A 22,193-nucleotide genomic window follows, 5' to 3' on the forward strand; every position below is an offset into this window, starting at 1 on the left:
GCCGGACCTGGCGGTGGTGGCTGTGCGCCTCCTCTCCTGCCCCCCAACCAGTGTCCAGAGCGAGCGGGTGTTTTCACGTGCCGGGGACGTGGTGACACCCTCTCGCTCCCGCTTGGACCCTGGTCTGGTGGAGCAGCTGGTCTTCCTTAAGGTGAACCTCCCCTTGTTGGGCTACCCCAAGCTTGAGTTTGAGACGGGCGAGTGATTACCGTGGGTTGCCCCATGGTTGGTCACCTGCCTGGCTCGACCTCTGCTTATCCCTACCCTCCCCCCTTCCACCTCTAGCTGAGCTGACGTGACAGATGCTGAGCCGTGCCAGCCAGTCGCAGCGTGTAGTGTGCCCACACAGAGATGCAGTTGTAGTAGTAGTTGTAGTGCTGCGACTGGCCAGATGTTTACAATGCCCACGCCCACCTAAAAAGAAACCCAATGCTGACCAGCACAGGCCCTTTATCTATCCACCTGTCAGCATTTGGGGACCTGGCGTGGGCACGGCACACCCCCCCAAAGTAGCACAGCCCACGGAGTACTAGACTTAGCGGCAGCGGCGGGTATACGTTCAAAAATGCAGTGTAGATATGTAAATACTGTATGTAAATAAACATGTAAATAATTTTTTCTTTAAAAACCCCATGTCAAAATCAAGCCTCAAAATTATGCAAAAGAAAGAAAAAAAGGTGACAAAGGGAGAACAAAATGATGAATGCCAAATGAATTGATTTTATTGAAAATGTCACCAGAAATCATGTGTGGGGGGCTTGGTTTACATGGAGAAAATGATTGGGTGATTTTTTGAAATGAGACGAATGAATTATTATCATCTTATGTTCATCTTGATTGTGGTCACTGTTGATGTTGGCTGATGGCAAAAAACCCAAAACCATCAGAATAGCAATGAACTGGCTGCCAACACAACATATTGATTGATAACTGTGCAGGGGGGGAATTGGGTCTGTGTGTGTGTGTGTGTGTGGTGCAGGCTCAGTCTGTCTCTTCCTGTTGTGTGTCTGTCTGTCTGTCTGTCTGTGTGAATGGATGCCTAGCACTGTCTCTGTGTGTGGATGCTTTCTGTGTGTAGTGTGGTGTGTGTCTGTCTACATGTTTTTTTCCTCCCCCCTCCAACTCCCTCCATCCTTCCCCTCTCATCCTCTCCCCTTCCTCTTCACCACCTTCCATCCTCCCTCCCTTCCAGCCCACCACCGCCTCAACTGCCCCCAACCCCGGTCTGGCAGATGATGAGAGTCTGGTCTCTCCCACCGAAGCACACACGTGAGCACGTGTGTGCACAAATATGTGGCTGACCAACTCTGAGCCGGACCCTCCCCCCTTCAATCCCCTCTACATCCCTCTCCCCCTCCCCTTTCCTCCCCCCTGCCTCCCAGCCTCCCTCCCTGCCTCCCTCCCCCCTCCTAGCTAGCAGCGCACACATACACACACAAAACACCTGTGGTGGCAAACACCACCAGCACACATGCACTCACACTGGTGCCACCACCTCTGCCTTGGGCCTCTGTGTCCTTGAGCAGATATGTGGTGGTGGACCAGAGAAGCATTTCTTTCCAGCAAGGCAAAAGGCATGCACTCACTGCACACACACACACACACACACACACGAAGAGGTGAAGACGAGAAGAGGCAACTTCTAGAACCAGCAGCAGCAGGTGAGTGTCGTGTAATTGTGTTGCTTCCCAAGGCCACTGCCCATGCTCAATGCTCAGTCTGCTGAAACTAAAGAACTAGCTACAGTCACCCTTCCTCACATGCAGCTCAGCTCAGCTCAGCTCAGCTGCACAGCACACTGACTAACTAGACACTACAGCTGGTGGTAGAAAAAACAGAAGTCTAGATTCTAGAAGATGTCCTGGTGGATTTTAAACTTTCAAATCTGTGCTAGGATTGCCTCGCCCGCCTCCTCCTCCTCCTCCTCCTCCTCCTGCCTGTAATTGTGCCCTCTCCCCTTGCAGTTGCGCCGTCGTGATGGGTTGGTGATGTGCGTGCGCCGTCTACTTGTTAGCTCTCTCCTCCTCATGTTGGCTGGGCTTGCCAGGCACTGGCTGGCAGCAGCTGTTGGCTGTGTGCTAGGCTCAGGCTGTGGCGCGCGTGACTGGACTGGGAATGTTATTGTAGCGGCAACACTGGCTGTGGTGGTAGCAGTAGTAGCTGTTGTTGTTGCTGGGCTGGTGGCTGCTGGCCTGTGCTGACTCTGCGCACTTGGTCTGGTCTGGTCTGGTCATTGGGATGCAGATGTAGGGTGTGTGTGCATCATCCATGGGGAGCATCAGAGCAGAGCAGAGCAGGTTGGCTGGCTTCTGTCTGTCGGGCCTAGTCAGTGGCAGGCACTGAGTGAGGCGGTGGTTCCTTTGGGCATCACGTCACCCATCATGCGGAGCAGCAGGTCTGCTGCTCTGCTGCTCCGCCTCCTGCTTCTTCTCTGTGTGTGCTGCTCTTGTGCTTAGTGTGCTGCTCCGCTGCTGCTGCTGTGCTGGCAGGCAGCACAGCTGTGGCCTTTTTGTTAGATCAGAGAGTGGGTGTTGTCTCTCTGAGTGTCCTCCTCTTACTTGCTTGGATAGGAGTGGTGGTAGTAGGTAGGCATTAAGATGGACTGACTAGGTGTTACGTGTTAGGGCGCCCAGAGAGAGGCGCCAAAAAGATGGGGTGGCAATTGTTGGGTTGCTCCTAGTATTATTGGTGAATTTCTGAAGAAAAATTTTTTTTCCATTGGCTAGAATGGGGGTTCGGGGCTGCCCCAGACCCGCCTCTGTGGGGTGGCAGCACCCCCAAAGTGGGTCCGGGGCCATGGCAAAAATGCCCTCAGTCCCTCCCAGCAATCCCCGTAGAGATAGGAGTGATGGTTCTGTTGTTTTTCTGAGGTGTTCTGAGTGAGTGTGGATTCTGTGATAGCAAATGAGAGTGGATTCATGGTGTCTCATTGGAAATCTCATAAGCTATCATAGAATCTACACTCAGAATACCTCAGAAAAACAACAGAACCATCACTCCTATCTCTACGGGGATTGCTGGGAGGGACTGAGGGCATTTTTGCCATGGCCCCGGACCCACTTTGGGGGTGCTGCCACCCCACAGAGGTGGGTCTGGGGCAGACCCGAACCCCCATTCTAGCCAATGGAAAAAAAATTTTTCTTCAGAAATTCACCAATAATACTAGGAGCCACCAATTGCCTTGGGATTTTTGGGGTGGAGGACACCCATGGGTGGCTACCACCCACCCCAGCTTTTTTGCCCCTAAGGGCTCCACATTGTGAGTTATGGGCAAAAATTTATTTTTTGAAAAAAATTTGTAAAAAATCAGAGGAAGGTCCAATCGACTTGAAATTTGGGTGGCAGGTAGAACACAATGTCCCCTTCAAAACCAGCCACTTTTTGTGATCCGAACCGGTTCGGTTCGGATCCGAACCGGTTCGAAACCGAACCGGACCGGGGGGGTGGTCTGGCAAAACCAAAACCGAACCACCCCGGTCCGGTCCGGACCCGGTTCGGACCCGAACCGAACCGGGAGAACCGGTTTTATGCACATCCCTAGAGAGATCCTTTTGGAGCTGCTCACAATCCGTTTGGGATTTCACTACCCGGAAGAGTTTGGTATCATCTGCAAATTTGGCCACATCGCTGCTTACCCCTGCTTCTAGATCATTTATGAATAAATTAAAAACCACCGTTCCAATTACAGATCCCTGGGGGACCCCACTTCTTACTTCCCTCCATTGTGAAATTCTCCATTTATACCTACCCTCTGTTTTCTGTCTTGCAACCAGTTAGCAATCCACACATGTACTTGTCCCTTTATTCCATGACTGCTAAGTTTCCTCAGGAGTCTTTGATGAGGAACTTTGTCAAAAGCTTTTTGGAAGTCCAGGTAGACTATGTCAACTGGATCACCTTGATCCACATACTTGTTGACACTCTCAAAGAAGTCCAAAAGGTTGGTGAGGCAAGATTTACCTTTGCGGAAGCCATGCTGGCTCACTCCCAGCAGGGCCTGTTCTTCTAGGTGCTTTACAATTTTATCCTTGAGGATGCTTTCCATCAATTTGCCTGGAACGGACGTTAGGCTAACCAGCCTGTAATTTCCCGGATCGCCCCTGGATCCCTTTTTGAAAATCGGTGTTACATTTGCTACTCTCCAGTCCTCTGGTACAGAGCCCGATTTAAGGGATAAGTTAAATATGTTAGCAAGGAGGTCGGCAATTTCACATTTGAGTTCTTTGAGGACTCTTGGATGGATGCCATCTGGCCCTGGTGACTTGTTAGCTTTCAGTTTTTCCAGACAGTTTAGAACATCATCCCTTGTCACTTCTATCAGACTCAGCTCTCTAGCCTCCATCCCTAAAAAGCCTGGTTCAGGAACAGGTATATGCTCAGTATCCTCTGCTGTGAAGACAGACGCAAAGAACTCATTCAGTTTCTCTGCAACCTCCATATCCTCCTTAATAATCCCTTTCACTCCCTCATTGTCTAATGGCCCAACCGCCTCCCTGGCAGGTTTCCTGCTTCTGATGTACTTAAAGAAATTTTGTTATTCCCCTTGATACTTTTGGCTAAATGTTCCTCAAACTCTCTTTTTGCCTCCCTTATTGTCACCTTGCATTTCTTTTGCCAGAGTTTGTGTTCCTTTCTGTTCTTTTTGTTTGGACAGGCCTTCCAATTTCGGAAGGAAGTCTTTTTCCCTTTTATGGCTTCCTTGACGGTACCCGTTAGCCATGCTGGCATCCTCCTGGACTTAGTGGTACCTTTCCTCCTTTTGGGTATACAATCTAACTGGGCTTCTAGTATTGTGGTTTTGAGTAAACGCCATGCACTCTGGAGCGAAGTGACTCTCCTGATTTCCCCCCTCAGCTTTCTTTTCACCATACTCCTCATTTTGGAGAAGTTTCCTCTTTTGAAATTTAAAATGTCTTTGTTTGACAGCCTTGGTGATTCTCTCCCCACATGTATGCTGAATTTGATGGCACTGTGGTCACTGTTCCCTAAAGGGTCGATGACAGTGACATCACGCACCAGGTCCTGGGTGTCACTCAGAATTAGATCCAAGGTCACCTTCTCTCTGGTCGGTTCCATGACCAACTGTTGACCAACTGTTCGAAGGCACAGTACGCATGCGAGTGATTCATTGTTCATCTGGTGATCACTCCTTTTTGGTTACATCCTGTTTTCTAAACTGTCAGCAAAGAACAGTGAGAATCCTGTGAGAACCAAGTTTCTTTAGATACATTTTAGTGGAGAGAGATATGACGTTGATCATGTGAGGCCTTGATGGCTCTGAGCTGGGGTTACTTTAAGTTAGAATTAGGTTTTCTAAGTAAAATGGAGTTGCTTTGGTTTTCTAAAACACATCAGTACCTTTCTAGGACAACCTTATTTCACTTCTGGGTTGAATGCAAAAGAACTTCTTATTTTTGGGGAAGAACTGCTTGCATAAATTTCATAATATATTATCAAATGTCAATATAGTCACTAAGAACGAGTTACAAAAAAGGTTGATAGAGAGTTGGTCTGAGGAGGAGAGCTGGTCTTGTGGTAGTGAGCATGAATCGTCCCCTTGGCTATGCAGGTCCACCTTGGGTGACTGCATGTGAGCATTGTAAGATACCCCCCTTAGGAGATGGGCCCATCGTTGAGTGGAAGAAGAGCACCTGCAGGCTTGCATGCAGAAGGCCCCAGGGACACACGCCCTGGCAGCATCTCTGGTACGGCTGAGAGAGGACCCCCCACCCCGGCCTGCCTAAAACACTGGAGAGCCACTGCCCGTCAGTGTAGACAATATTGAGCTGGGGGGACCAATGGTCTGACTCAGTATAAGGCAGCTTCCTATGTTCCTAAGGGGAAATACCATGCTTGAGTGTTTTCAAGTTAGGAACTTAATACTACATTTGGAAAGCTCTAAGATTTTGGGTAGAAAACCAATGGATTTTTAGAACTTATCAAAAACAATATCTTCTGTTCTAAAGGCTTAACATCTATTCTCTGTGAAAATAGATGGAACCAAACAGGCCGCAATTACATGAAAAAGTGGGAGTTGGATTTCAATACAGTTTTTTGGGATCAGAATGCTGGGGTGGGAGGTGGAATCAATGCTATCTTAAATCATGATCTTTGGATATTAGAGAAGTAAATGCAAAGCTTTTGAGAGCCAGTGTGGTGTAGTGGTTAGAGTGCAGGACTAGGACCAGGGAGACCCAAGTTCAAGTCCCCATTCAGCCATGAAACTAGCTGGGTGACTCTGGGCCAGTCACTTCTCTCTCAGCCTAACCTACTTCTCAGGGTTGTTGTGAAAGAGAAACTCAAGTATGTAGTACATCGCTCTGGGCTCCTTGGAGGAAGAGTGGGATATAAATGTAAAATAATAATAATAAATTAATTATTATTATTATTATTATTATTATTATTATTATTATTAATCAGAGGCAGGACTCGGCCTCACTTAGAGGAACTGTTGGGAGGGTGGGCCTGCCCTACAAAGGGAAGAAAGCCCGGGAAGTTCCAGTCCAAGGGACCAATCCAGAGGGCTGGGCTGGGTTTTCTGGCCCCACTCCTTTCTGGAGCAGAGGGAGCTTTGCTAGGCTGCTGCTGGTTCAGGTCTGTCCCAGGAGGGCCCTGAGGAAGCCGCAGGCTGAGCTGCTGGGGATTTGGGAAGGCCGTAGCCTGTGAGTAATAAGGACCAGTGCGAAGCTCGACGTGTTAGGAGGACGGTGGCTTTTCTTTTCTGTCATTGCTTGGAGTGTGAGTTGCCATGGAATGAAATCTCTCTCTTGCAATCTGCTGTGTGAAAAGACACTTGTTCTTATGACATACCTTTCCCTTTCAATCTGATCATAAGTCCTTGTTACTGAAGTGTGCTACTCTTCATGTTGGGTCTGTCACACGCCTTTGGAGGCCTAGGACTGCTCAGCCTTTGGGGGGAGGATTGGTTTGTGTGTAGTTGTGTGTTGTGTTTTTCCCCTCCCAGGTTGAAAAGGGGTATGTGAGCAGCCTGTGTGATTTGAAAGCCAGCCAGTTTATGTGTGTGTGCTCTCCTTACATTCCCAGCTTCCTCCTGTCCCTGGTCTGGAACTCGTGCATGTGTGTGTGTGTGTGTGAGAGAGAGAGATCCCCACCACACACACACTTCTTGTTGAAGCCTCTGTCTCTGTGTGCATGATGTGTGTGATTTACCATGTAGTGGCTGGTGTGTTGGGTTTACTTTGAAGACTATTGCTTATTGCTCTAATCTGGTGGTCTCTGTGTTCTTAGAAATCCTCTTGACTTGACAGTAATGGCAGGGAGAAACCTTTCTGGCCTCCTGTCTTTGGTTGGTTGGCTTCCCATACAGTGCTGCTTCCGGACAGTATATGACTCTAGATGTGTTTGGAAGATAGTTTGTCTTTCCCAATGGAGAGACTATTTTAAGAGCATAAGAACAGCCCGGCTGGATCAGGCCCAAGGCCCATCTAGTAGAGCATCCTGTTTTGCACAGTGGCCCGCCAGATGCCGCTGGAAGCCACAGGCAGGAGTTGAGGGCGTGCCCTCCCTCCTGCCATTACTCCCCTGCAACTGAGGCTGGAGGTGGCCTTTAGCCCTCTGACTAGTAGCCAATGATAGACCTCTCCTCCATAAAGTTATCCAAACCCCTCTTAAAGCCATCCAGGTTGTTGGCTGTCACCACATCTCGTGGCAGAGAATTCCACAAGTTGATTATGCATTGTATGAAAAAGTACTTCCGTTTGCTGGTCCTAAATTTCCTGGCAATCAATTTCATGGGATGACCCCTGGTTCTAGTGTTATGGGAGAGGGAGAAGAATTTCTCTCTCTCCACTTTCTCCATACCATGCATGATTTTATAGACCTCTATCATGTCTCCTGGGAGTCATCTTTTTTCTAAACTAAAAAGCCCCACCAGGTGTTCTAGCTTTGCATCATAAGAAGGGTGCTCTAGGCCACTGATCATCTTGGTTGCCCTCTTCTGCTCCTTTTCCACTTCTACAATGTCCTTTTTTAGATGTGGTGACCAGAATTGCATGCAGCACTCTGGGTGTGGCTGCATAATATTATAATGCCCTTTTGTATTAGGGCATTATAATATTAGCAGTGTTATTTTCAATCCCCTCCCTAATGATCCCTAGCATTGAATTGGCCTTTTTCACAGCTACCACACATTGAGTCAACACTTTCAACAAGCTGTCCACCACGACCCCAAGATCCCTCTCCTGGTCAGTCACCAACAGCTCATATCCCATCAGTGTATACTTGAATTTGGGGTTTTTCGTCCCAATGTGCATCACTTCACACTTGCCAACACTGAACTGCATTTGCCATTTTGTCGACCACTCACCCAGTTTGAAGAGATCCTTTTGGAGCTCCTCACAATCAGTTTTGGATTTCACTACCCAAAAGTTTGGCATCATCTGCAAATCTGGCCACCTCGCTGCTTACCCCTGCTTTTCTCTTCTCTCACAACAGCCCTGTGAGATGAGAGTGTTCCCTCCTCCCTCCTGTATTTATTCAAATAGAAGATGATTCCAAAGTTAAGACAACCCCCTTGAAAAATACAGTTATAAAAGGAACAGGTGTCTAAATTTAAGACACACACACACACGGGATGTGCACGTAACCACGAAGGCACGGTCCAGCGCTGGCGGGGGTCTCCCTTTAAAGGCGGGGGGTTGCACTTACCTCTCCCGCCGCTTTTCCCCTGCTGTCGCTCTGTTTTTTGGAAACGATTTTGGGGCAGCAGCATTCCTCCCTGCTGCCCCTGCTCCCATTGTTAGCTGGAAATACCGGAAGTATCAAGCGCCCATGTACTTCTGGTATTTCCGGCTAACAACGGGGAAGGAAGGAATGCTGCCGCCCAAAAATTGTTTCCAAAACCCGGAGCACCAGTGGAGGAAAAGCGGTGGGAGGGGTAAGTGCAAACCGCTGCCCTTAAAGAACCACCCCCCGCCAGCACCGGATTGCCGGACCAGGCCAAGTTCGAACCAGTTCAGAGGCCTCTGTCATGGCCTCCAGATCAGTTCAGGTAAATGTGTTTGCTTGTTTTTCAAATGCAGGTTCCCTCCATCTTTCTTCTAAATTTTTATCAGGCATCCAATAGCATACAAAATCCTGTACATGTAAATTAAGAGACCCTGCTAACTGAACAAGAAAAATCTTTTAAAGTTGTGATTCTCTCTAATATATTTTATATTATAGAGGGAGATAATATCGGGGAGAGCATCTGACTCTATCCAGCCCCAGCACAGCATCTGTCCAGTGGCTGTTGTGGGTGTCTATCACATATTTCTTTTTAGAGTGTGAGCCCTTTTGAGACAGAGAATCATCTATTTATCCACTATTTATTTTTTCTATGTAAACAACTTTGAGAATGCTGATTGGAAAATGGTATATACAGTAAATGTTCACTGTAGTGTTAGCTGTGAGTTTGTGGCTTGGTCTCCCATACTCCAAAATTACTACTTCCCCATACCTACCAGAACACTGAAGGGTTTATAAAATTCAGAACTGGTAGACACTCCATCCTAACACACAAAATCGGCACCTCAGACATTTAACTATTTTTAATTACCTTACATTATTTTATTTATTTATTTATTTATTTATTTATTTATTTATCAGATTTATATACCACCCAAACTTTCGTCTCTGGGTGGTTAACATAAAATAATTAAAACACATATAAAAAGTTAAAACAATTTAAAATCAACCACAAAATTAAAACTGACACATTTTTAAAAGCTGAGAAAGCTTGGGTGAAAAGATGGATTTTCAGATTTATTTTTTTTAATTGCCAGAGATGGGGAGGATCGTATCTTAGTAGGGAGCGCATTCCACAATCTCGGGGCAGCAACCGAGAAGGCCCGTCTCTGTGTAGCCACCAGATGAGTTGGTGGTAACTGGAGACGGACCTCCTCAAATGACCTCATTGGGCGGTGGGAATACCTGAGGGACCGCCTGCTTCCAAGGGTTGCTGCCCGCTTGACGAGGTCATCTGAGGGGGCTCTGCTCCAGGTGCCGACAATGAGGGAGGCTCAGTTGTTGTGCACGCGGGACAGGGCCTTCTCTGTTGCTGCCCCCAGACTCTGGAATGCTCTCCCGGTGGCTGTTCACTCCTCGGTCTCCATCACAGCTTTTAGAAAGCATGTTAAATCCTGGCTTTTTACCCAGGCTTTTATTTGATTGACTCTGCTGCTGCTCTTTGTACTCTGTATTGCTTTTATGATTTTGTTTTAAATTTTTAGCTTGATAGTTTAATTGTGTCTTTCTTACAATCTCTTAAAAATTTTTTTGCTGTAAACCGCCTTGGGGTTGTTTTAATGAAAGGCGGTATATAAATTTAACAATAAAATAAATAAATAAATAAATAAATAGTGGAGAAGAAGCACTCTTAAATACTCTCTCTTAAATAAAAATTAGATAATAAGACATTCTCTTAAATAAAATGTAAGTGTCATTGTTCTCAGTGGGAGGACTACCTAGTCAGCCAATACAGCTTTTAGGCAACTTGAGTCCTGTGTAGTGTTTTGTCCTAAGCACTGCACAAAAGGCAAATTGTGGCATCTTCTTTGGCATAAAGAATGTATCAGCTAGTAGAAGAACCCCGGTTGCTATTGGCGCTTCCAGAAGCTAATCTTTTTATGCAATCCATAGTAGATCCTGGGACGGCCCCATGTACAGAATAGATGGCTACTAGAATCGTATAGCTACTTATCTATAGATCTATACAGAATAGATGGCTAGTTATCAGTGGCTACTAGTCTGGAGGCTATAGGCCACCTCCAGCCTCAGAGGCAAGATGCCTCTAAATACCAGTTGCAGGGGAGCAACAGCAAGAGAGAGGGCATGCCCTCACCTCTTGCCTGTGGCTTCTCAGAGGCAACTGGTGGGCCACTGTGTGAAACAGGATGCTAAACTAGCTAGGCCTGATCCCACAGGGCATGTTCTTATGAGTGAGTTTGGGTAGACTGAGGTGGGGGACGGGGGGCGGGATTCTGTAACTTGCAAGTGGTTCCTGCTACACAGAACCTGATGCCTGGAAGTTACCAAAATACGTTTTAATATTTTATTAAAATGTACTGAATGAAATAAACAATAAGACATAAAAATGTATGGATTTTAACTATATACAAACTGGGTGGGGAAAAGGTTTTTAACTATATAAGAATGGGGGGGGGGTTGCGCCAGAGCAACATTGGCCAAGGGTGCCACAACCCCTTGAGCTGGCACTGCATCTCTCCACGCACAGGGTTGTCCAAGGCGGTGGAGGGAAGGGAAGGCAGGAAGGCAAGAGGCGCCCGTGCCGGAGAAGGATGGGGATATTTTATATGCCCTTTTGGATATCAATAACACTGAATTTTGTTTGTATATTTTTAACGTGATGCATTGTTCAGATTACTGTTCATTTTAAATGAGCAAATGAAACATGTTGTTGTTGTTATTGAAATCCCACCATACTACAGCCCTGACAAAAATAGTTAAGCTTGGGGAAGAAGCTTCCTTTGGAACCCACAGAAGGAGAGGAGAGCTGATCTTGTGGTAGCAAGCATGAATTGCCCCTTTGTATTTCACAAAGCTGAGACTGTTGGATGATTTGGTCCTGCTGCACTTTACACCTTGTAGCTGTAGTCTCCTGTCCTCTGTTAAGCTGCTGCTGTACTATATTACACATGTCCTTAATGTTCGTCTGCAGCAGAGACATGGGGCCAGGAGCAGGAGAGGAAGGCAGCGAGGGATCCATTTAAAAATCTTGTCTCCAGGCCCACTCCAACCTTGGTATGCCCCTGTATATAAAATAAATGAATACGGCACTAAGTTTGAGATATTAATAACAGCAATAGAACGAAAAATACACTGAGCTTTTCAGTTAAGGCTGCAATTCTGTACACACTTACTTGATTGAAAATCTGATTGAAACCCTAAGCAGGCATGCATCAAATGGATTGCACTATAAATCCAAAAACTTTAAACATTACAATACACAGATAGCCAATCAATCACTCAATCAGCCTTTAGTACGGTCATAGACGAGTATAAAGTATAAGGGTGATTACATGATAAAAATGGGAGTAGATAAAAAGTGTGTGGTACTTAAGGTACATATTAATACTAAAACTACTAAAAATAGTAGAAAGTACACCAGAAGCATGAGGGCATAAAAGCCTGAAAATACCCTGAATACTCCCGCTGAATAAAGGCCTGAATACCCCTGTTAACTGGGCAAAGAGCCACGTTTGACTGTGGTGATTCTCTTTATTTAGCAGGGGGAGAGTAACTGGCCCTATCCACCCCCCAGCACAGTATTTCCAGTGACTGTTGCTGCTGTCTATCTTATGTTTCTTTTTAGATTGTGAGCCCTTTGGGGACAGGGAGCCATCTTATTGATTTGTTATTTCTCTGTGTAAACCTCCCTGAGCCATTTTTGGAAGGGCGATATAGAAATCGAATGATTGAATGCATGAATGAAAAGTAATAAAAGGCATGGGGGGGGGGGGATAAAATGGATGTAAAAAGATTAAAAGACATGAGAAGACAGAAATACATAAAAGCCTAAGTATTAAAACTGGTATTCTATACCATTTGCATGGTATATGGTGCATGTTGTTCTGTTGATTGATTGATTAATTGATTGATTGATCTTAATCAAGTTTGATTGATCTGACATCAAGTTGGTGTCAACCCTTCTCAACCACATGGTATTCTATACCATTTTAGTAATAACCTTTGCATTTAGTTCTCTAATATCCAACGATAATGTTTTAAGATAGCATTGATTCCATCCCCCACCCCAGCATTCTGATCCCAAAACTGTATTGAAATCCAACTCCCACCTTTTCATGGAATTGTGGCCTTTTTGGTTCCATATATGGATATATGTTTTTAAGAGAGAATAGATGTTAAGTAGGGTTGTGCATTTTGTTTTTTTGTTTGGTTTGGTTTTTGGAACGAATCCAAAACACCCCAATTTTGTTCTTTGTTCGAAATTGCAAAATCTGAATCCGAAATGTTTTGGATTTTAAAAAATGGCCCCAGAGAAAAACTAGTGGGTGTGGGTGGTAGTGCCCAATGGGTGGAAACTACCACCTAAATTTCAGAGGAATTGGGCAAAGGGCTGGTTTTTGGTGAATTTTTGAAGTATAGGATTTTTCCCATAAGGAAGAATGGAGGTTTTAGCAAAAGTATAGCTTGATGTTGGGGGGAAAGGGGTGGCCCAGAGCAGAGTAGGGTGGGTGGTAGTGTCCAGTGGGGGCTAGGAAGCTGCCAGAATTATTTCAAAGGAATTGGGCAGAAGACTGATTTTTAAAGATGTAATGGAGTTTGCGTGTCTGTGAAGTTCTTCCCCATAGGGAATGATGGACCTCCATAATTCCTGCCCCATAACTGCACTTGGGGGGCCCAGGTAGCCCAGAGCAAGTGGTGGTGTAGAGCACATAGGGTGCCAACCACCCCCATGGGTTGCTAACCCATGGGGTACTGGGTTCTGTTGTTTCTGAGATGTTTTGAGTGTAGATTCAGATTCTCTGGTAGCATATGAGAGTGAATTCATGGTTTGTCATTGAAAATCTCATATGCTATCAGAGAATCTACACTCAGAACACCTCAGAAACAACAGAACCCAGCACCCCATGGGTTAGCAACCCATGGGGGTGGTTGGCACCCTATGTGCACTACACCACCACTCACTTCCGGCCACCCCTGTGCCCCCCAGGTGGCGTTATGGGTCTGCTGAAACCTCCATTATTCCCTAGGTGGAGGGGAACCTTAAAGAAGCGTAAACTTCCAACAATTCCTAAGAAATCAGCCCTTTGCCCTATTCCTTTGGAATCTGGGTTGTGGCAGGCACCCCTTGGGGCACTGCCACCCAGCCCACTGTTTTGCCCCTCAGGCCCACTTTCTGCCCTGAATCTGCCCCAAAGACATTTCAACTTCATAAATTCTTTAAAAATCAGCCCTTTCCCCAATTCCTTTGGAATCTGGGTGGCAGTAGACACCCATTGGGGCACTACCACCTGAACCACTCTTCTGCCCATAAAGCCCCCTTTCTGCCCCCAATCCACCCCAAATAACATCAACATCACACATCAATAACAGCAGAGATTTGGGAAAAATCAGGCAGATTTCCAAAGGTCATGCACATCCACATCCCCCCGCCGCCCGAAATGCAATTGATCTACACACAACAATGTGAAGCAACAACAACGAAATGCACACTGCCCCACTGGCCAATGAGAGTAAATGCACACTGCCCCACTAGCCAATGAGGGTAAAATTTACCCTTAAATTTGCTTAAAAGGAATAAGGAGGCAATTGCCAGCAGATCAGCCTGTGCTTTCGCTGGCCAATCTGCGGGCTGGAAGGGCTGGAAATTCAAACAGATGTCAAAACTCAAAATGGAGACTGAAGGAGAAAGACTTTCTGCGATTGCAAAATGGAGTTCCAAAACAGCCGAAACAACAAAATGTTTTGTATCCAAAACAGGGATGTTTTGTTTTGGCTACAAAATTTTCTCTTTTGAGCACTGGGTGTTTTGTTTTGGCTACAAAACAGCCAAAATGGCCTGTTTTGTGCACAAAACATTTTGTATCCAAAACAAAACACACATCCCTAATGTTAAGCCTTTAGAACAGAAAAAAATATTGTTTTTTATAAGTTCTAACAATCTTTTGGTTTTCTACCCAACATCTTAGAACTTTTCAAATTTAGTATTGTAAAGCTCAGTAAGTATTGTCTACACCAGGGCTGCTCAACTTCGGCACTGCAGCTGTTTTTGGACCACAGCTCCCATCATCCAGCCACAGTGGCCAGTAGTGAGGGATGATAGGAGTTGTACGCCAACGTCTTCAGGAGGACCAAAGTTGAGCAGCCTTGGTCTACACTGATGGGCAGTAGCTCTCCAAGGTTTTAGGCAGGGCGATGGTGGGGGAATGTACCTGGGGCCTTCTGCAGGCAAGCCTGCAGATGCTCTTCCACTCAACTATGTCCCCATCTTCTATGGGGAGTATCTTACAATGCTCACATGCAGTCACCCAAGGTGGACCTGCAGAGCAAACAGGATAATCCATGCTCACTACCACAAGACCAGCTCTCCTCCTCAGACCACCTCCCTATTACCGTTTTTCCCCTAACATGTCCTTAGTGACTATATTGACATTGATGAATATATTATGAAATCTACGCAAGCAGTACAGTAGTAGTAGCAGTCTTTGAAATAAAACCATTTTGATCAGGATGTTTTTAATAAGCAGTCAAGCCATGCTTCTTCATTGCTAAAATAGATGTCAGTAATTTTGGATCTTGATTTAAGAGCGAAACTGGTCTATCAGATCCTCCAAAGGATTCGTATCTGTTATATGGATTACAACAATCCTAGCCTCAGACCAGGAGTGAGAGAGGCTATCAGTTCTTAATATTCATTAATTAGCTGACCTAATGTAAAAAAAAAAAAAAGTCTGCCGCACATGTGCAGATGCCTCTGCGAGGCCCTGGGCCGTGCCAGGACTTGCGGAAGCCATATGTGCATGTGCGGCGGTGGACAAAATGGCCCCTGTGCCAACATACGGAGGCCCGAACAGGCCAAAAAATGCGGTAGGCCACAGTGGTGCTGACCAAGGTCGGTGGGGGGAGGAGGAACTTTCATGGGTCTCCCCGTGGCCTAGAGGAAGCCCCCCGAAGGGACTAAAGATTTTTTTTAAAAATAATTTTTTTAAAAAAAATCGCGAACTCCCTGAACCGTCGGTGGGGTTTGGTCCAAGGTCGGACCGAACCAGGGAGAAGGGGGGTTTGATTTGACCACGGAACCATTGGACCGAAGCCCTTTCGAACTGTTCGCACATCCCTAAACTAGATCTGGACTGGACATAACCTTCTGAAATTTGACCACGGAACCATTGGACCGAAGCCCTTTCGAACTGTTCGCACATCTCTAAACTAGATATGGACTGGACATAACCTTCTGAAACTAGATATGAAATGGACATAACCTTCTGAAATTTCTTGCAAAAATCTGATGGTAACTCATCCCTACTTTGCTAAGCTTTGTATTTGAGAGCCAGCATGGTATAGTGGTTAGAGTGCTGGACTAGGACCGGGGAGACCCGAGTTCAAATCCCCATTCAGCCATGAAACTAGCTGGGTGACTCTGGGCCAGTCACTTCTCTCTCAGCCTAACCTACTTCACAGGGATGTTGTGAAAGAGAAACTTAAGTATGTAGTACATCGCTCTGGGCTCCTTGGAGGAAGAGCGGGATATAAATGTAAAATAATAATAATAAGCTGATTCAGAAAAACTACTAGAAGAATATAAATGTTCATGATAAGTAGCAAATTGATTGGAAATATCATCTGACAGACAAAATATTTGATTTCGTTCTTGCAATCTTGAGTCCATTTCTGTATTTAATCCTCTAACTAACTGTGATTAATTTGCGGGATTTATGTATGAGAGCTCTTTTATATGTTTCATATGTTGTAGAACTATATATTTGTATATATATATATTTGAAAAGTCAATGATTTATAAAAAATATATAAAAACCTTCATTAGGCTCTGTTCCTATTCACCATAACATGCCATGTGCTCACAAAAGCCTCCATTGTCTGAGTGCAGAATTTGAGGTTTTCTCCTAAATGTTTGCAACATTAACAATATTTGCATGTGTTTACTGATATCAGTGTGAGTTGTTTCAAGGGGAATATTTCTCTCTTTTTCCTTGCATTTGGAAAAAGTCGATCCGATTCCCTTTGCTTTCACACCGCATATGTATGCATATGCATGGATTGTACAATGCAGGTGTCTGTTTTTAGGTCTCTGACTAAAGCCTCTTTCTCCAGCTGAGATATAGCTTGGGAGTTGTCTTGATGACCTCATCTTCTGTGCCACAGCTTTGATAACTCTCTCTGTACGAGCACAGTCTTGCAGCTTTGCCTTTTTCTTTCTCACAGTCTACTTCAAATAGGCCATTCACCCAAAGAGACTGTGAGGCGCTCCAAAAGGCTCTCTCCAGACTGTGGGAGTCGGTGACAAAATGGCCAATGTGGTTCAGTGTAAGCAAGTGAAACGTGATGCATATTGGGGCAAAAACCCCAAACTTCACATATATGCGGACAGGGTCTGAGCAGTCGGTGTCTGACCAGGATTGAGATCTGGGTTTTTGGTGGACAGCTCATTGCAAGTGTCGACTTAGTGTGCGGCAGCTGTGAAAAAGGCAAATTCCATGCTAGGGATCATTGGGAAGGGGACTAAAAATTAAAATGCTAATATTATAATGCCCTTATACAAATCTATATAATACCCTTATACCATAGTACATACAGTTCTGGTCACTGTATCTTAAGAAGGACATTGTAGAACTGGAAAAGGTGCAGAAAAGGGCAACCAAGATGATCAGGGGCCTGGAGCATCTTCTCTCTGAGGCATGACTACAATATCTGGGGCTTTTTAGTTTGGAAAAGAGCAGCTATGGGATGATATGGTAGAGGTTTATCAAATTATGCATGGAGTAGAGAGAGTGAAAGTTTTATCCCTCTCTCACAACACTAGGGGCCATCCTGTGAAACTGAGGGCCAGGAAAATGAAAGGACGTATTTTTCCGCACATAGCACATAATTAACCTATGGAATTCTCTGCCACTGGATGTAGTGACGGCCACCAGCTAGGATGGCTTTAAAAGGGACTTAGAGAAAATCATGGAGGACATGTCTATCAATGACTACTAATCTGGTGGCTATAGGCCACCTCCAGCCTCAAAGGCAGGATGCCTCCAAATATCACTCTCAGAGGAGTAACAAGAAGAGACAGGGCATGCACATACCTCTTGCCTGTGGGCTTTTTGGAGGCATCTGGTGGGCTACTGTGTGAAACAAGATGCTGGAGTAGATAGACCTTGGCCTGATCCAGCGGGGCTGTTCTTCTGGAGTCCATTCATAAGCAATTCCTTTCCAGTTATAACCAAACAATGCTTTCCCTTGAACATTTCAGAGCCTTTCTCAGTAGCATAAGTACTGTCAAGTGACTGACATTAAACTGGCTTCGGGTAGGGTACCATATAAGCGTCTTCAACTCTTAGTTTAATGGTTTCTCCATTTCTCCCAGTTCCCAGTGCAACGTTGCAGGCCCTCTGCCTTCTGCAAATACTTGTGTTCCCTTTTCTAGATCAGGGGTTCCGAACCAGTGGTACTTCACATGTTGCTGAACTACAGATCCCATCATCCCTAGCTGCAATTTATTGTGGCTAAGAATGATGGGAGTGGTAGTTCAGCAACATCTGGAGTATGTTGAGATATGGTGAAACTCCACCTTTCTCTGGCTCCAGCGCCTACAGAAGCAAGAGGTGGACACATCCATGCCCTGGCAAGGAACTGGGCTTGGGAGTATGCCAACAGTCCAACACAGACAGGAAGCTCATTTCCGAGCTTGTCTTGACACTTGAGCCGTTCCTTCTTGCAATGAGCAGCTTGTGTGACGAGGCGGCTGCTCTTCTCCTGGAGAAGATGATGAGTGTGCTCCAGCCCTCCCTGACCACTGGGGAAGCACCTGCCCCCCTGGCAGGTCAGTTGAGGACTGGAGTGGTGGCATGGCTCAGCAGCAAGTTGGGTCAATTGGCAGAGAATGGTTTGGCCTGCCGATGTGACCCAACTGTGAAGGGCAACACCCAGGTGGAGGGCCCTCCGGGTTCAAGAGGTTAGGCAGGCAGAGGAGAGGAGGCTGGGTCTGAACCAGGAGGAGGGTGCTGGAGTGCCTACTTCTAGTGTGCAGTCCATACCCAGCAGCAGTGTCATCTCCACTTCCTAGTCCAGCAGCATGGTGTCCCTGGCAGCGCCAATGCAGCCGGCACATCAGTGGTAGCTGGAAGTGAAAAGCGACTCCTGTTTAAGTTACTGTTCTTCACTTCATCTTGTGGCAGCATACTCCAAAAACCCATCCCAAACATGATGCACGATGGTGCACCTCTCTCATGCCCCCCATTCTTTTCTTCTTTCTAAACGAAAAGGTCCCAGTTGCCTCCACCTTTTCCCTTCCGGGAAGGAGCTACACCCCTGAGCTCTTTCATGGTCCTTTCCTATACCTGTCCAAGCTCTAACATAAGCTTGGTGAGTTGGGTTGAGCAGAACTGCACACAATGTTCCAAAGGTCTCTGCACCAATGTATTTTGGTGGCTGTCTCTACTTAATTCCTCAGCCAGAAAGAAGACAATGCAATACCTGGAAACCTATTAGGCTGCCCCGGCTGTTCTGCAACCCTTCCCTGTCCCATTGGCTCCCTCTCCTCCAAATGTGTGCTTAAAGGTCTCTTTTTCACCTTCTCCCTGCTCTCTTCTAGGCTGCGAAGGGTCTGCAGTTGCTGCAGGGAACTGTGGAAAGCCTCCCCCACAGGTGACTCTAAGCCCCCCAGACAGAGGTTCTGGAAGAGGAGGAACTGGATTGAGCTGGCTCCTCTTCCAACTGTGGCTCCTCCTCCAAATCCAAAGGGGGCCAGACGTCTTCGGGAGTCACCATCGGTGAGGAGGTGCCCCAGGCTCCTGGGGAATGGTTGGGACTGGGGGTGACACTTTGGGGCGGATGGGACAGCTAGTGCTTAGCAGACTGGCAGATTTGTGGGCCTTAATTTAAAATGTGTGGGCCTGAATTTCTTCTTCCCTTCCAGACTTGAGCACTGCAGCGCAGAAAAGAGATAGAGCCAAGGTAAGCTATCATTGAGTAAAGGGCCTTCCTCCACAGAGCCCAGGTCATTGCTGTGAGAGGCATTTGCCCCACAGGGGATCTGGGAGCACCCACCCTCTGCTGTGATCCCTTTCCCAGTTCTGCAATCTCCCTGAGAAGCAGCAGAATAACCCATGGAGGGGGTGGGGTCCCAAGAACTTGAAGCAACCCACGCAGTAAGGGTGTCTGGTCCATTTCCAGGAAGCCACAGAGAAGTCCTTCCATCACTAACAGCTCAATGCTTCTAATTTTCAGATCATCCGCTGGTGGAAATATTTGCTGGATTCCATAGTGGAGAAAGTACAAGATGCTGAATCAAGGGGCATTGATACACTGTAATTCAGCAAGGCGGAGGCTGTTGATGCCATTTTGGTGAGTGAGATGCAGCAGAGAATGACCAAGAGCAGGCTCAGTCTAAACCTGACTTCCAAGACTGTGTGTTTGGGGCATCATCTTGTTTGTTTGTTTGTTGTTCTATTTATTTTTTCTCTAAGTAAACTTTTGTTGAAAAACAGTGTGAAAATGTTGTTGTGGGAGCTGTCCCAATGAAGTCCATGGGTACTGATCAACTCTTTTTTGCTCTTTACCTTCTCCCAGGAGCTAATGGAGAACATAACAATACATCCGGACCCTGGCTCCCTCTTACGAAGAGCCATGGACACCGTCACGTTGCTCAGGTAGACGCATAGTCATCAGGGATTAAATAGGAGGGGGTTGTATCAGAAAAGGGCAGTGGCAAACTAGACGAGATCTGTAACTGGATCTGCCCTTTTAAAAAAGATGGCAATTAATTCTAAGGGGTTGGGTAAAATCTTTTTAAGTTATAAGGCTAGAGGTAGATAAGGCTAGAAGTAGCCTTATCTGCATCAGGGCCTCCCCAGGCCTGGATTTGTCATTTTTGAAAAAAGAGGAGAAACCATCACAGACCAACCGTTTTGACGCTTGCTTAGTTGCCCTGTTCCTCTTCTCTACATGAGCTTCCCTTGACTGAGTCACCAGCCCTGCTCACACTATGCAATCTTATATTTCCCCCCCCTTCCAGCAAAATCAAGCCGGCTTTGCCGCAAAAACTGAAGTTGGCAGTGCTGCACGTGGCGGTGTCTGGGGCCAATTACCTGGAGCCAGGGACCCAGGTAAATTCTCATTGAGCTTTTTCCTCCTGCGGCACAGACTCCTGCTGCTTCTACTCCTGGGGCCCTTGCAATGGTTTGACTGCCTGCAGAGGTTCTTCCTTACATTTCTGAGATATAATGTGTAAGCTCTTCTTCCGGGATAATTGTGAGTGGCCTTTCCTACTTCCAAATATCCTGGTTCTTTCTCGGCCCAACTGGAATCAAACACGATACTGCCGTAAGCATGAGTGCTTTTTCAGTATTGTGTTCTTAAGACAGGTTGTCTCTCCTACTCATGACCGATCTTCTCTTTTCCCCCTAGAATGAGACCTTTGAAAGTCTCCTGAGGATGATCCGGGGGTTTCTGGAGGAGGCCCCCACAGTCTCCAACTTAAACAGCATCTTGAAGGTAAGTGCAATTTAATGTGCAATGTGCAATTTAATGTGTAATGTGCCCTATTCGGACATTAGGCAGTACATGTGTATAGGTGTCTGAACACTTGGACGTGATTTTGTGTGCATGACTGTAGTTGCATTCCTTTAAAAAGTGAACCTGGGTAGAGGCCCCTCCAAGGCATGGTCCAGATGGGAAGTGTCTAGCAGTGCCTGTCTTCCACAGCCTGTATGTATAGCTGTCCCTGTGTACACTTCTGCACCTGTGCACTGTCCACTCGTTGTCCGAGTGTTGAACATCAGGTGTCAATGGGGCTTCTGTCTTCATCCTTTCAGACATCTGCACCTGGTCTGACAGAAGGAAGCAGCAGACCCCATTCTCTTTGTTGATTTAGAGTATTTCTAGGCCACTTCCCAATTAGAAGCAAACTGGCTGAGAAGAAGGAGAAAAACATCAGTCCAATAAACAACCCTTCACAAATATTTAAGATCTTTTAAACTTAATTTTGGGGGATGTTTGTACAGGAATAGATCACCCTTAAACTTGTTTGGGCCATCAGTCAATGGATATTCCTGTAATGGGGCAAATTCCTTCCGGGCTTAGCTCTCAGTAGCATGGCAAGGGATTATTTAGGTCAGTGCAGTGACTGAGCTGCTCTTTCAACCCACAGGAGCTCTCGCGGTACATCAGTGCCAAGGAGCCCCAACTGAAGGCTCTGGGCCAGGAAGCCTGCAGGTGCATTTTGAGCCATGCTGCCAGCCTGCCAGGTTTTGATGTAAGTACCCCTCTGTGGACATGGTTTGGCTCTTCTTCAAAATCCTCCGGGACCCCTGTCAGGTTCCAGGTTCAGAAGAAGACCTCCTATTGGTCTCTGGTCACACGGGGGCTGCCTGGCAGCACACCTGCTGCAGAAGGGCTGTTTCCATTGGGGCTCACCCAATGCCCCTTGGGACAGCAGCAGTGGCAGGAGGAACAGCAGAGAGCTGGGTTCCCCCTGTGTCTCT

The 22,193-nt window shown here is 46.4% G+C and overlaps 1 long non-coding RNA gene across 1 annotated transcript; it reads left to right on the top strand.

The window, feature by feature from the left end:
* The first annotated feature begins 6,617 nt into the window (after positions 1-6,617).
* LOC128341865 (uncharacterized) lies at positions 6,618-20,358 on the top strand. The gene is made up of 5 exons (XR_008314624.1): positions 6,618-6,738; positions 19,304-19,481; positions 19,628-19,665; positions 19,939-20,055; positions 20,281-20,358. It is a non-coding gene; the product is annotated as an uncharacterized LOC128341865 (long non-coding RNA).
* Positions 20,359-22,193: the final 1,835 nt, after the last annotated feature.

Source organism: Hemicordylus capensis, chromosome 2 (assembly GCF_027244095.1).
Source record: "Hemicordylus capensis ecotype Gifberg chromosome 2, rHemCap1.1.pri, whole genome shotgun sequence".
Taxonomy (NCBI): Eukaryota; Metazoa; Chordata; class Lepidosauria; order Squamata; family Cordylidae; genus Hemicordylus; species Hemicordylus capensis.